This window comes from Penaeus monodon, chromosome 22 (assembly GCF_015228065.2).
Source record: "Penaeus monodon isolate SGIC_2016 chromosome 22, NSTDA_Pmon_1, whole genome shotgun sequence".
NCBI classification, from domain to species: Eukaryota; Metazoa; Arthropoda; class Malacostraca; order Decapoda; family Penaeidae; genus Penaeus; species Penaeus monodon.
Genome location: NC_051407.1, coordinates 37968517 through 37968819, shown reverse-complemented (window position 1 = coordinate 37968819; position 303 = coordinate 37968517).

Below are 303 nucleotides of genomic sequence, written 5' to 3'. Positions count from 1 at the left end.
TTTAGTGAATCTCTGCCTTTTCTGACTATCAGAACTGTGGATATTAATGAATATGATACATCATAAGCACATACCATTTAAACTCCGTTCGAAACAATTTAGTCTTTCTCAAGTTATTTCTAGCTGATAAGGGAGAAATGTAGTATAAGGAAGTGTCCCCTATATACCATAGTTTCTGTGAACAAAATACAAAATTTCGTTTTCTTTTAACAGCATTTACGAAGGGTAAACTATCTTATATATCAGTAATTGATGATTCCATTTAACGCCATTAACTCCCTCGCAGGGACTAGAACGGTCCCC